Source organism: Salmo trutta, chromosome 33 (genome assembly GCF_901001165.1).
Source record: "Salmo trutta chromosome 33, fSalTru1.1, whole genome shotgun sequence".
In the NCBI taxonomy this organism is placed as follows: domain Eukaryota; kingdom Metazoa; phylum Chordata; class Actinopteri; order Salmoniformes; family Salmonidae; genus Salmo; species Salmo trutta.
The window spans coordinates 21,348,223-21,362,925 of NC_042989.1; the positions used below are offsets into that span (position 1 = coordinate 21,348,223).

The 14,703-nt window shown below is 43.9% G+C and overlaps 1 long non-coding RNA gene across 1 annotated transcript; it reads left to right on the plus strand.

The window, feature by feature from the left end:
* Positions 1 to 4,122: 4,122 nt before the first annotated feature.
* LOC115172131 (uncharacterized) lies at positions 4,123 to 9,936 on the plus strand. Its single transcript, XR_003871390.1, has 3 exons — positions 4,123 to 4,163; positions 4,293 to 4,393; positions 9,774 to 9,936. It is a non-coding gene; the product is annotated as an uncharacterized LOC115172131 (long non-coding RNA).
* The last annotated feature ends 4,767 nt before the right edge of the window (positions 9,937 to 14,703 follow it).

A 14,703-nucleotide genomic window follows, 5' to 3' on the forward strand; every position in this document is an offset into this window, starting at 1 on the left:
TTCTCCCTGTAGGCCGTCTCGTTGTTGTTGTTTATCAGGCCTACCACTGTAGCGTCGTCTGCAGACTTGATGATTGAGTTGGAAGCGTGCATGGCCACGCAGTCGTGGGTGAACAGGGAGAACAGGAGAGGGCTGAGAACGCACCCTTGTGGGGCCCAGTGTTGAGGATCAGCGAGGTGGAGAAGTTATATCCTACCTTCACCCCCTGGGGGCGGCCCGTTAAAGTCCAGGATGTAGTTGCACAGGGCGGGGTCGAGACCCAGGGTCTCGAGCTTAATGACGAGTTTGGAGGGTACTATGGTGTTAAATGCTGAGCTGTAGTCAATGAACAGCATTCTTACATAGGTATTCCTCTTGTCCAGATGGGATAGGGCAGTGTGATGGTGATTGCATCGTCAGTGGACCTATTATGGCGGTCTAGGGTATCCGGTACGGTGGAGGTGATATGATCCTTGACTAGTCTCTCAAAGCACTTCATGATGACAGAAGTGAGTGCAATGGGGCGATAGTGATTTAGTTCAGTTACCTTAGCTTTCTTGGGAACAGGAACAATGGTGGCCATCTTGAAGCATGTGGGGACAACAGACTGGGATAGGGATTGGTTGAATATGTCCGTAAACACACCAGCCAGCTGGTCTGCGCATGCTCTGAGGACGCGGCTAGGGATGCCGTCTGGGCCGGCAGTCTTGCGAGGGTTAACACGTTTAAATGTTTTACTCACGTTGGCCACGGAGAAGGAGAGCCCACAGGCTTTGGTAGCGAGCCATGTCAGTGGCACTGTATTGTTCTCAAAGCAAGCAAAGAAGTTGTTTAATTTGTTTGGGAGCAAGACATCGATGTCCGCAACGGGGCTAGTTACTTTTTGTAATCCGTGATTGACTGTAGACCCTGCCACATACGTCTTGTGTGTCACGCTTGTGTGTCGGAACGGACCAAGGCACAGTGTGCGTATCGTTCCACATATTTTATTTTAATGTGAAACTATGCAATACATACAATAAACCATAAACAAAACAACAAACCGTGACAAAGAGGTGCTACATGCACTAACTCAAATTAATCTCCCACAAGCAAAGGTGGGAAAAACAAATAAATATAATTAAATATAATCCCCAATTTGAGACAACGATGACCTGCTGCCTCTAACTGGGGATCATCCAAAAAAAACAACATAGAAAAACAGAAACTAGAACCAAACAACATAGAAAAATAAAACTAGAATAAACCCCCCCCCCCCCCCCGGTCACGCCCTGACCTACTCTACCACGGAAAATAAGAGCTCTCTATGGTCAGGACGTGACATCGTGTTTGAGCCGTTGAATTGCGACTCTACTTTGTCTCTATACTGATGCTTTGCTTGTTTGATTGCCTTGCAGAGGGAATAGCTGCACTGTTGGTATTCGGTCATTTTTCCAGTCGCCTTGCCATGATTAAAAGCGGTGGTTCGCGCTTTCAGTTTTGCGCGAATGCTGCCATTAATCCACGGTTTCTGGTTAGGGAAGGTTTTAATAGTCATAGCGGGTACGGCATCTCTGATGCACTTGCTAATAAACTCGCTCATGGAGTCAGCGTATACATCAATGTTGTTGTCTGAGGCTATCCCGAACATATCCCAGTCCACGTGATCGAAGCAATCTTGAAGCGTGGAATCCGATTGGTCAGACCAGCGTTGTATTGACCTGAGCACGGGCGTTTCCTGTTTTGCAACTCATCCTTGACCGCTGGCTACGTCCCTTCCGTCTTCAAGAGAGCGAGAGTTGCACCCCTTCTGAAAAAACCTACACTCGATCCCTCCGATGTCAACAACTACAGACCAGTATCCCTTCTTTCTTTTCTCTCCAAAACTCTTGAACGTGCCGTCCTTGGCCAGCTCTCCTGCTATCTCTCTCAGAATGACCTTCTTGATCCAAATCAGTCAGGTTTCAAGACTGGTCATTCAACTGAAACTGCTCTTCTCTGTGTCACGGAGGCTCTCCGCACTGTTAAAGCTAACTCTCTCTCCTCTGCTCTCATCCTTCTAGACCTATCTGCTGCCTTTGATACTGTGAACCATCAGATCCTCCTCTCCACCCTCTCCGAGTTGGGCATCTCCGGCGCGGCCCACGCTTGGATTGCGTCCTACCTGACAGGTCGCTCCTATCAGGTGGCGTGGCGAGAATCTGTCTCCGCACCACGTGCTCTCACCACTGGTGTCCCCCAGGGCTCTGTTCTAGGCCCTCTCCTATTCTCGCTATACACCAAGTCACTTGGCTCTGTCATATCCTCACATGGTCTCTCCTATCATTGCTATGCAGACGACACACAATTAATCTTCTCCTTTCCCCATTCTGATTACCAGGTGGCGAATCGCATCTCTGCATGTCTGGCAGACATATCAGTGTGGATGACGGATCACCACCTCAAGCTGAACCTCAGCAAGACGGAGCTGCTCTTCCTCCCGGGGAAGGACTGCCCGTTCCATGATCTCGCCATCACGGTTGACAACTCCATTGTGTCCTCCTCCCAGAGTGCTAAGAACCTTGGCGTGACCCTGGACAACACCCTGTCGTTCTCCACTAACATCAAGGCGGTGACCCGATCCTGTAGGTTCATGCTCTACAACATTCGCAGAGTACGACCCTGCCTCACACAGGAAGCGGTGCAGGTCCTAATCCAGGCACTTGTCATCTCCCGTCTGGATTACTGCAACTCGCTGTTGGCTGGGCTCCCTGCCTGTGCCATTAAACCCCTACAACTCATCCAGAACACCGCAGCCCGTCTGGTGTTCAACCTTCCCAAGTTCTCTCACGTCACCCCGCTCCTCCGCTCTCTCCACTGGCTTCCAGTTGAAGCTCGCATCCGCTACAAGACCATGGTGCTTGCCTACGGAGCTGTGAGGGGAACGGCACCTGGAACGGCACCTCCGTACCTTCAGGCTCTGATCAGGCCCTACACCCAAACAAGGGCACTGCGTTCATCCACCTCTGGCCTGCTCGCCTCCCTACCTCTGAGGAAGCACAGTTCCCGCTCAGCCCAGTCAAAACTGTTCGCTGCTCTGGCACCCCAATGGTGGAACAATCTCCCTCACGACGCCAGGACAGCGGAGTCAATCACCACCTTCCGGAGACACCTGAAACCCCACCTCTTCAAGGAATACCTAGGATAGCATAAAGTAATCATTCTAACCCCCCCCCCCCCCTAAAAGATTTAGATGCACTATTGTAAAGTGGTTGTTCCACTGGATATCATAAGGTGAATGTACCAATTTGTAAGTCGCTCTGGATAAGAGCGTCTGCTAAATGACTTAAATGTAAATGTAAATGTAGTTTCTGTCTATATGCTGGGAGCAACAAAATGGATTCATGGTCAGATTTGCCGAAGGCAGGGTGCGGGAGGGCTTTGTATGCATCACGGAAGTTCGAGTAGCAATGATCCAGAATTCTGCCAGCTCGTGTCGCGGATTCGATATGCTGATAGAATTTAGGGAGTATTGATCTTAGGTTAGCTTTGTTAAAATCCCCAGCTACAATAAATGCAGCCTCCGGATGTATGGTTTCCAGTTTACATAGAGTCCAGTGAATTTCTTCCAGGGCTGACGAGGTATCTGCTTGGGGGGGATATACACGGCTGTGACTATAATCGAAGAGAATTCTCTTGGACGATAATGTGGTCGTCATTTGATTGTAAGGAATTCTAGGTCAGGTAAACAAAAGGACTTGAGTTCCTGTATGTTGTTGTGATTATACCATGAGTCGTTAATCAAAAGGCATATACCCCCGCCCTTCTTCTTACCAGAGAGATGTTTGTTTCTGTCGGCGCGATGCGTGAAGAAACCGGGTGGCTGTACCGACTCTGACAACAACAACTGTACTGACTCTATCCCAAATGAGCCATGTTTCCGTTGAACAGAGAATGTTACAATCTCTGATGTATCTCTGGAAGGCAACTCATGCCTTAATTTCTTCTACCTTGTTATCTAGAGATTGGACATTGGTGAGCAATATGCTAGGAAGCGGTGGATGGTGTGCTCGCCTTCTGAGTCTGACCGGTAGGCCGCTCCGTCTGCCTCTTCTGCGGCGACCGCGTTGTTTTGGGTCGGCCTCTGGGATAAGATCCCATGTCCAGGGTGGAGGTCTGAACAAAGGATCCGCTTCGGGAAAGATGTATTCCTGGTCATAATGATGGTAAGTTGACATCGCTTTTATATCCAGTAGTTTGTCCCGGCTGTATGTAATAACACTTGAGATTTTCTGGGCTAACAATGTAAGAAATAGTACATTAACATTTTTTAAATAACTGCATCGTTTTCTAAGGACCTGAAGCGAGCGAGGCGACCATCTGTCGGCGCCTGCTGATTCTCCTCAGAGACATGGAGGAAGAGGAAGGGGACAATGCTGTGAAGGCATGCTGTGAGGTAGGCCAACATACAGCCCTGATGGGGAGCATGTGGTGGAGGATGACTCATGTTTTCAACTGTCTGAATGTGGCAAACGGAGTTTGTCTAGAGAGCACCGTTTGTCTCTCTCTCACAGCACATTTCTACACACAAACATTTCACTCATTATGTTTAGGGTAGTAGTAGCCAGTAAACACTTGTTATCATGGTGGGAATAGTTTTGTAATATAATGACCATCTTTCAAGCACTGTGTTACTCACATAACTGTTATGATTTTTGCTATAGCCATTGCTCATGAGTACACAGAGAAACTGTTTAACACTGTTTAACACACGCTACCCCCCTTACTACTCCAATGAGCAGACATTTTGACTGCAACATTCTAACAGTCTAATAAATTAATGCTATCAGAAAAATAATAATTTGGTTGTGTTTATGAAAGTCACGGGTAAAATTAGAATATTAAAAAATATGTATTTCAAAGAACACTAGCAGTTTCATTGGTTTGTTACTGTAGGCGGTCTGCTGCTGCATGCTCTCGTGTGGAGCACAAAGGAACTGTGGTTATTATTAGAAAAAGTGATATTATTATTTTTTATTTTTTTCAAAGATAAGGGTTTTGGAAACCTCAATCTCTTTCTGATACTATCCTAAACTATCTGATACTATCCTTTTTAGAACATGCAACAATTTCAAAGATTTTACTGAGTTACAGTTCATATAAAGAAATCTGTCTATTGAAATACATTCATTAGGCCCTAATCTATGGATTTCACATGACTGGGAACACAGATATGCATCTGTTGGTCCATGGGAAGTTAAGTCCGGGAATGTTTGGAATTTTGCTTAAATTCATCAAGAAAGTTAGCTTATAACAGTGAACCTTTTTTGTGGGATACACATAAGGCAATTCTAGGTCTTGTGGCATATTTTTGTTAAACTATCCCCAATTCAATGGAATTGCAACCCTCTGCATGCACAGTGCATTCTTCCATCACATGTGCAGTGCACTCTTCCATCACATGTACAGCTGATTCTCAAGATCTTGCACACTAATGAGATGCTATTGAGCCCACACTATTACACTGTCTGAGCCAAGGACTACATGCTTTCTGGTAAGTTTTGATTACAATACTGGGTGGGGTGAATATATTTTATATGACATACATCATTCTTTTGTAAACTAGTAAATAGTAGCCTACAGCAAAGGGTGTTTAAATTATTTCTAACTTGTTAATAATTTCTGCTAGTTTAGTTTTTGATACCATGTGGGTTTTTTTATCTTGCTTGAGCCTGCTAACTAAGTGTTAATTCACCTGTTTCCATACATGTTTCATTTTAAAACATTTACCTTACAAAGGAGTTGTTTAATCTAACTGCCTAACTATTTATCTGTACATGGAATTGTATTTGTTGTTTTTTTACTCATAGCTGTATACATTTGCAAATACTGTGCCAAATCATATGTGAAGAATGCAACAAAGATGCAGAATCATCTGGCCAAGTGCATAAAGTTCCCTCAGCGCTCACAACAAGCAACCTCTGACAAAAGTCCCTCTACTTCTATTCGAGGTGAAAATGATGAATCCGACACCTTATCAATAGCAACAGCTCATGGTCCTCCTGGAATCAGAATTTTTTTTGACTCAATGGAGGAACGTAGTCAGAGAAATGCTGATGAGTCTTGTTCGAGCTGTGCATGCAACTGGCTCACCTCTGATGCTCACAGGCAATGTGTATTGGAAGAGATTTCTGAATGTTCTTTGCCCAGCATACACCCCTCCAACCACACATGCTTTATCTACTCATTTGCTGGATGCAGAGTTCAACAGAGTTCAAGTGAAGGTCAAGCAAATCATAGAGAAAGCAGACTGTTTTGCAATCATCTCTGATGGGTGGTCAAATGTTTGTGGGCAAGGAATAATTAACTACATCATCTCCACCCCTCAACCAGTATTCTACAAGGGCACAGATACAAGGGACAACAGACACACCGGTCTCTACATTGCAGATGAGCTGAAGGCAGGAATCAATGACCTTGGACCACAAAAGGTATTTGCACTGGTGACAGACAATGCTGCAAACAAGAAGGCTGCTTGGTCTAAAGTGGAGGAGTCCTAGCCACACATCACACCCATTGGCTGTGCTGCTCATGCATTGAATCTGCTCCTCAAGGACATCATGGCACTGAAAACAATGGATACACTCTACAAGAAATGCCAAGGAAATGGTTAGGTATGTGAAGGGTCATCAAGTTATAGCAGCAATCTACCTCACCAAGCAAAGTGAGAAGAATAAGAGCACCACATTGAAGCTGCCCAGCAACACCCGTTGGGCTGTTGTTGTCAAACATGTTTGACAGTCTCCTGGAGGGGAAGGAGTCTCTCCAAGAAATGGCCATATCACAGTCTGCCGATATGGACAGCCCCATCAAGAGGATCATCCTGGATGATGTATTTTGGGAGAGAGTGGTAAGCAGCCTGAAACTCCTGAAACCTACAGCAGTAGCCATTGCACGGATTGAGGGAGACAATACCATTCTGTCTGATGTTCAGACTGCTTGCAGATGTAAGAGAAGAAATCTGTACTGTCCTGCCCACTGTTGCACCAAGCAGAGGAAACTGCAGTTCTGAAATGCATCAAAAAGCGTAAAGACTTCTGCCTGAAGCCCATAAACACTGCAGCGTACATGTTGGACCCCAAGCATGCTGGAAATAGCATCCTGTCTGGTGCAGAGATCAACAAGGCCTATGGTGTCATCACTACCGTGTTTTGCCACCTTGGCCTGGATGAGGGCAAGGTTCTTGGCAGTCTGGCGAAGTACACTTCCAAGCAAGGGCTTTGGGATGGAGATGGAATATGGCAGTTGTGCCAACATATCTCATCAGCCACCTGGTGGAAGGGACTTTGTGGATCTGAGGCTCTTTCCCCTGTTGCCTCCATCATCCTCCAAATCCCACCAACATCAGCCGCCTCAGAGCACAACTGATCCTTTTTTGGGAACACATGCAACAGGCTGAACACACGCAACAGGCTGAACACACGCAACAGGCTGACCAATACAAGGGTTGAAAAATTGGTGGCCATCTGGGCAAATTTCAGGCTTTTTGAGCCTGACAACAAGCCATCCTCAACAAGGTTGGAAAGTGACAGTGAAGATGAGGCCTCAGAGTCTGATGTTCAAGAGGTGGACATTGAGGAGGTCAAGAGAGAAGACATGGAAGCCTGAGAGGAAGACAACCAAATCTTTAGTTTCTAGACTATAATTTTACAGATGTATGTTAAACGCTTTTGGGAGATGCGATGGATCATTGGGGATCATTCAATGTTCCCGTTTGTTCAGTGAAATCGTCCCATGTGAAGAGTCAAGTCATTTAATTAAAGTTCAGTTCGTAACTAAATATATATATATATTTTTCTATTGGAAGGATTCAATCATTTGCAATTATATCTACTTATGAGAAGGTAAAAGGTTTATGTTTCTGTCTCCATATGATATGGTAAATCTATCCAATGCCAAAAGCATCTACATTTAAATGGTATTAATATTAATTTTCATATATTTCCGTTAATTCCCATGGAAAGTTTCCACCTCCTGAATATTCCCCAAAATGTGCAACCCTAGGTGTGACCAACTTTTGCCTCATGCAGCTCGACACATCTCCTTCACATAGAGTTGATCAGGCGGTTTATTGTGGCCTGTGGAATATTGTCCCACTCCTCTTCAATGGCTGTGCGAAGTTGCTGGATATTGGCGGGAACAGTAACACACTGTCGTACACAACGATCCAGAGTATACCAAACATGCTCAATGGATGACATGTCTGGCGAGTATGCAGGCCATGGAAGAACTTGGACATTTTCAGCTTCCAGGAATTGTGTACAGATCCTTGTGACATGGGGCCGTTCATTATCATGCTAAAACATGAGGTGATGGCGGCAGATGAATGGCACGACAATGGGCCTCAGGACCTTGTCACGGTATGCATTCTGTGCATTCAAATTCCCTTCCATAAAATGCAATTGTGTTCATTCTTTGTAGCTTATACCTGCCCATACCATAACCCCACAATCACCATGGGGCATTCTTTTCGCAATGTTGACATCGGCAAACCTCTTCCCCACACGACACCATATATGTGGTCTACGGTTGTGAGGCCGGTTGGACGTACTGCCAAATTCTCTAAAAAGTTGGAGGCAGCTTATGGTAGAGAAATGAACAATCAGTTCTCTGGCAACAGCTCTTGTGGACATTCCTGCAGTCCGCATGCCAATTGCACGCTCCCTCAAAACTTGAGACATCTGTAGCATTATGTTGTGTGACAAAACTGCACATTTTAAAGTGGCCTTTTATTGTCCCCATCACAAGGTGCACCTGTGTAATGATCATGCTGTTTAATCAGCTTCTTGATATGCCACACCCGTCAGGTGGATGGATTATATTGGCAAAGAAGAAATGCTCACTAACAGGGATGTAAAGAAGTTTGTACAATATTTTCTTTTCAGCTCATGAAACATGGGACCAACATTACGTGTTGCGATGTATATTTTTGGTGTGTGTGTGCGTGCACTTCAGGACCCTGGATAGCTCTGTTTCGTCGTGTCTCATCCTAGATAAATTCTAGGTCAATTCTCTTGTGCTCCTGTACATCCAGTACCTGACTGATTTGTCTGTTTGTGCTTCTATAAATTAGACTGTCCTATTTTTACATTCACATTCTATAATTCTACTGTATTCATATTAGATCGGTCTACTGTATTAATACATTTATCACTAAATAATCACACACCAAAAAAATGGTACCTGGGCATATAACTAATACGCTATAATATTATTTAGATGGGTCATTTTCAAGTTCTTGGTTTGTGCTGTAGTTGGTAGTCGTTAACTGTTTGCTGATTTAAATTTTCTCCTGCTCACTCGTGTTCATGCACAGAGATCATGGTGTAAAAGGATTTGGCTCCCTCTGTGGAGGCACTACTGAGGTCTCTGAGTTTACGGGACAGCCACTCATTGTGAGGCAGAGGCAATTGCTAAATATTTGGCATTTTGGAGATTTCTTGGCAAGACTCATGGAGCAGATTCCGGTTGCAAGAAAGAGTTGGATTTAGAGTACCTTTCGTAAATAGCGTGTCATTTGTGACAGTAGTTTGGATGGGAGGTCAACTAGTCAAATTTTTAATTATAACCTGAGGGTAGATTTTTAAGTCACGTTTTGAAGATATAGGGTCTGCCATTTTTCTGTGAAGTATTTCTGACAGAAGTCTCAGTTGACTTTTTTTGGGGCTCAACCTTTTTCTTTTGTTGTTATTTAGGGAAATTGTTGTACCCTTGCTACTTGGAGAGAGGGACTGCTTGTCTTATACTTCAGCCTATATATGTTGTTTTCTTCCTAGGGAGATGTGGGCCGTTCCAGTACCAGCGGGTGACAGTTACTCCCCTGAACCAGCAGAACAAGACCAGCTAATTCACATTGACTCCAGGCTGCAACTGCGCTTCCTGTTCAATATTTCCTGTCTGTGTGTCCAAAGCCCCTACTGACCACAGCCTTACCCAGACCCAGGTACTGTACAGCCCAACTGTCTACTGCCTAATAGGTCTGGGTGCCATTAACAAGTCAAAACACCATCTACACCTGCAAAGAGTCAAGGTCATTAAAAACTTCTTCAGGATCGGTGGGTCCCCTTGCAGGACTGTTGAGCTAACGTAGGCTAATGCAATTAGCATGAGGTTGTAAGTAACAAGAACATTTCCCAGAACATAGACATACAGTAGAAGCCGGAAGTTTACATACACCTTAGCCAAATACATTTAAACTCAGTTTTTCACAATTCCTGACATTTAATCCTAGTAAAAATTCCCTGTCTTAGGTCAGTTAGGATCACCACTTTATTTTAAGAATGTGAAATGTCAGAATAATAATAGAGAGAATGATTTATTTCAGCTTTTATTTCTTTCATCACATTCCCAGTGGGTCAGACGTTTACATACACTCAATTAGTACTTGGTAGCATTGCCTTTAAATTGTTTAACTTGGGTCAAACGTTTCGCGTAGCCTTCCACAAGCTTCCCACAATAAGTTGGGTGAATTTTGGCCCATTCCTCCTGACAGAGCTGGTGTAACTGAGTCAGGTTTGTAGGCCTCCTTGCTCGCACACACTTTTTCAGTTCTGCCCACAATTGTTCTGTCGGATTGAGGTCAGGGCTTTGTGATGGCCACTCCAATACCTTAGTATGCTTGGGGTCATTGTCCATTTGGAAGACCCATTTGCGACCAAGCTTTAACTTCCTGACTGATGTCTTGAGACGTTGCTTCAATATAGCCATATCATTTTCCTTTCTCATGATGCCATCTATTCTGTGAAGTGCACCAGTCCCTCCTGCAGCAAAGCACCCCCACAACATGATGCTGCCTCCCCCGTGCTTCACGGTTGGGATGGTGTTCTTCTGCTTGCAAGCATCCCCCTTTTTCCACCAAACATAAAGATGGTCATTATGGCCAAACAGTTCTACTTTTGTTTCATCAGACCAGAGGACATTTCTCCTAAAAGCACGATCGTTGTCCCCATTTGCAGTTGCAAACCGTAGTCTGGCTTTTTTATGGCAGTTTTGGAGCAGTGGCTTCTTCCTTGCTAAGCGGCCTTTCAGGTTATGTCAATATAGGACGCATTTTAATGTGGCTATAGATACTTTTGTACCTGTTTCCTCCAGCATCTTCACAAGGTCCTTTGCTGCTGTTCTGGTATTGATTTGCACCTTTCGCACCAAAGTACGTTCATCTCTGGGAGACAGATCGCGCCTCATTCCTGAGAGGTATGACGGTTGTGTGGTCCATGGTGTTTATTCTTGTGTACTATTGTTTGTACAGATGAACATGGTACCTTCAGGCATTTGGAAATTGCTCCCAAGGATGAACCAGACTTGTGGAGGTCAAATTTTTTTTTTCTTAGGTCTTGGCTGATTTATTTTTATTTTCCCATGATGTCAAGCATAGAGGCACTGAGTTTGAAGGTAGGCCTTAAAATACATCCACAGGTACACCTCCAATTGACTCAAATGATGTCAATTAGCCTATCAGAAGCTTCTAAAGCCATGACATAATTTTCTGGAATTTTCCAAGCTGTTTAAAGGCACAGTCAACTTAGTGAGGGAAAAAAGGTTTTGATCCCCTGCTGATTTTGTACGTTTGCTCACTGACAAAGAAATGATCAGTCTATAATTTTAATAGTAGGTTTATTTGAACAGTGAGAGACAGAATAACAACAAAAACATCCAGAAAAACACATGTCAAAAATGTTATAAATTGATTTGCATTTTAATGAGGGATATAAGTATTTGACCCCCTCTCAATCAGAAAGATTTCTGGCTCCCAGATGTCTTTTATACAGTTAACGAGCTGAGATTAGGAGCACATTCTTAACCTCTCTAGGGTCGGCGGGACGAAATCGTCCCACCTACTCAACAGCCAGTTGAATCCCGTGGCGCGTTATTCAAATACCTTAGAAATGCTATTACTTCAATTTCTCAAACATATGACTATTTTACACCATTTTAAAGACAAGACTCTCGTTAATCTAACCACACTGTCCGATTTCAAAAAGGCTTTACAACGAAAGCAAAACATTAGATTATGTCAGCAGAGTACCCAGCCAGAAATAATCAGACACCCATTTTTCAAGCTAGCATATAATGTCACATAAATCCAAACCACAGCTAAATGCAGCACTAACCTTTGATGATCTTCATCAGATGACACCCCTAGGATATTATGTTATACAATACATGCATGTTTTGTTCAATCAAGTTCATATTTATATCAAAAAACAGCTTTTTACATTAGCATGTGACGTTCAGAACTAGCATACCCCCCGCAAACTTTCGGTGAATTTACTAAATTACTCACGATAAACGTTCACAAAAAACACAACAATTATTTTAAGAATTATAGATACAGAACTCCTCTATGCACTCGCCATGTCCGATTTTAAAATAGCTTTTCGGTGAAAGCACATTTTGCAATATTCTAAGTAGATAGCCCATCATCACAGGGCTAGCTATTTAGACACCCAGCAAGTTTAGCACTTACCAAAGTCAGATTTACTATAACAAAAATTTTATTACCTTTGCTGTTCTTCGTCAGAATGCACTCCCAGAACTTCTACTTCAATAACAAATGTTGGTTTGGTCCCAAATAATCCATTGTTATATCCAAATAGCGGCATTTTGTTCGTGCGTTCAAGACACTATCCGAATGGTAAAGAAGGGTGACGCGCACGACACATTTCGTGACAAAAAAATTCTAAATATTCCATTACCGTACTTCGAAGCATGTCAACCGCTGTTTAAAATCAATTTTTATGCCATTTTTCTCGTAAAAAAAGCGATAATATTCCGACCGGGAAAGCGTGTTTAGGTTCAAAGACAGAGAAAATAAAAACATGGGATCCCCTCGTGCACGAGCCTCAGTCTGATGGCCCTCTGATCGACCACTTAACCAAGGCGCTAAAGTTTTTCAGCCAGCGCCTGGAATTACATCATTCAGCTTTTTCCCAGGTTCTGAGAGCCTATGGGAGCCGTAGGAAGTGTCACGTTACAGCAAAGATCCTAAATTTTCTTTAAACAGAGCCTAGAAGCTCAAGGAATGGTCAGAGAGGGTACTTCCTGTTTGGAATCTTCTCAGGTTTTTGCTTGCCATATGAGTTCTGTTATACTCACAGACACCATTCAAACAGTTTTAGAAACTTTAGGGTGTTTTCTATCCAAAGCCAATAATTATATGCATATTCTAGTTTCTGGGCAGTAGTAATAACCAGATTAAATCGGGTACGTTTTTTATCCGGCCGTGTAAATACTGCCCCATAGCCCTAACAGGTTAAAGGGAGTGCTCCTAATCTCAGTTTGTTACCTGTATAAAAGACACCTGTCCACAGAAGCAATCAATCAGATTCCAAACTCTCCACCATGGCCAAGACCAAAGAGCTCTCCAAGGATGTCAGGGCCAAGATTGTAGACCTACACAAGGCTGGAATGAGCTACAAGACCATCCCCAAGCAGCTTGGTGAGAAGGTGACAACAGTTGGTGTGATTATTCGCAAATGGAAGAAACACAAAAGAACTGTCAATCTCCCTCGGCCTGGGGCTCTATGCAAGATCTCACCTCGTGGAGTTGCAATGATCATGAGAACGGTGAGGAATCAGCCCAGAACTACACGGGAGGATCTTGTCAATGATCTCAAGGCAGCTGGGACCATAGTCACCAAGAAAACAATTGGTAACACACTATGCCGTGAAGGACTGAAATCCTGCAGCGCCCGCAAGGTCCCCCTGCTCAAGAAAGCACATATACATGCCTGTCTGAAGTTTGCCAATGAACATCTGAATGACTCAGAGGACAACTGGGTGAAAGTGTTGTGGTCAGATGAGACCAAAATGGAGCTCTTTGACATCAACTCAACTCGCCGTGTTTGGAGGAGGAGGAATGCTGCCTATGACCCCAAGAACACCATCCCCACCGTCAAACATGGAGGTGGAAACATTATGCTTTGGGGGTGTTTTTCTGCTAAAGGGACAGGACAACTTCACCGCATCAAAGGGACGATGGACGGGGCCATGTACCGTCAAATCTTGGGTGAGAACCTCCTTCCCTCAGCCAGGGCATTGAAAATGGGTCGTGGATGGGTATTCCAGCATGACAATGACCCAAAACACACGGCCAAGGCAACAAAGGAGTGCCTCAAGAAGAAGCACATTAAGGTCCTGGAGTGGCCTAGCCAGTCTTCAGACCTTAATCCCATAGAAAATCTGTGGAGGGAGCTGAAGGTTCGAGTTGCCAAACGTCAGCCTCGAAACCTTAATGACTTGGAGAAGATCTGCAGAGAGGAGTGGGACAAAATCCCTCTTGAGATGTGTGCAAACCTGGTGGCCAGCTACAAGAAACGTCTGACCTCTGTGATTGCCAACAAGGGTTTTGCCACCAAGTACTAAGTCATGTTTTGCAGAGTGGTCAAATACTTATTTCCCTCATTAAAATGCAAATCATTTTAGAACATTTTTGACATGCGTTTTTCTGAATTTTTTTGTTGTTATTCTGTCTCTCACTGTTCAAATAAACCTACCATTAAAATTATACACTGATCATTTCTTTGTCAGTGGGCAAACGTACAAAATCAGCAGGGGATCAAATATTTTTTTCCCTCACTCTGTCTACTTCTGACCCACTTGAATTGTGATACAGTGACTGAAGTGAAATAATCTGTCTGAAAACAATTGTTGGAAAAATTACTTGTGTCATGCACAAAGTAGATGTCCTAACCGACTTGCCAAAAC